Source organism: Acyrthosiphon pisum, chromosome A2 (genome assembly GCF_005508785.2).
Source record: "Acyrthosiphon pisum isolate AL4f chromosome A2, pea_aphid_22Mar2018_4r6ur, whole genome shotgun sequence".
Taxonomy (NCBI): Eukaryota; Metazoa; Arthropoda; class Insecta; order Hemiptera; family Aphididae; genus Acyrthosiphon; species Acyrthosiphon pisum.
In genome coordinates this window covers 93,540,578-93,541,583 of record NC_042495.1, presented here as the reverse complement: position 1 = coordinate 93,541,583, position 1,006 = coordinate 93,540,578, and positions in this window count along the sequence as shown.

The following is a 1,006-nucleotide window of genomic DNA, read 5'->3' as shown; positions in this document are numbered from 1 at the left end:
GCTAATATCATTTTATCTGTATCATTTAATTTTTTATTGGAAATATTTTGTCCAATTGTAGGATTTTTTATAAATTTACTTTTATTTGTGTTACAGTTGAAACATTTTGATGAAATTCTCCATCTACCATTAACTGTTTGAATTTTAGTTGCATTAATATTTTTTGTTTGAATTTTACATTTAAGACAATATATAGTTTCGTTCATTTTTTATATTTATATTGAAAAAAATTTTTTAAATAGAAATTTTTTAAAAAAATTATTGAAAATAAAAAAAATTTATATTTTCTAATATAAATAAGAAATGGAAATGGAAAACTTTAAAGATGCTTTAAATAAAATGAACAATGGATATACATTTATAAAATTTAATGATTTGGCACAAGGAAAACCATACAAAGTAAATAATTTCATAATGATTGATACACAGTTTGGAAAAAAATTAACAGTTGTATTAAACGATGAATATATGTTAAATTTACCAGATAGATATAAGAATGAATTTATAGAAAAAAAAATAACATGGTATAATACATGTTCGGAAACAAAATTGAATCTTATTTATAGTGAAAAAATTTTAAAGAATGGGAAAACAAGACATGATTTGAATTTTAAATAAAAAAAATCTATAAAATGCTTTTTTTGATATCTAAAAAAAATAAATTTACTTTTATAAATGGTATTTATAAAAGTTAAAAAGGGTTGTATTAATTTAAACAAAACTATTCACAATGATGATGGTGATCATTTTTTAGGTCTCTATTCAATAGTTTTGAAAGGCAACAATTTTATTAATATTGAATCAGACTGTTGTATAAAAATTAAACAGAATATAATACATATAAAAACAGGTAGATATAGTATTGAACAATTGAATAAAGAAATAGAACCACTTATTATATAATTTTCTGATGAAACTAATAGAATTACAATTAAATCTCCTTGTTATTATAAATTAGATGAAAAATTAAAAAATATTTAGTTTCGAAAACAGTGAATTTGATTTT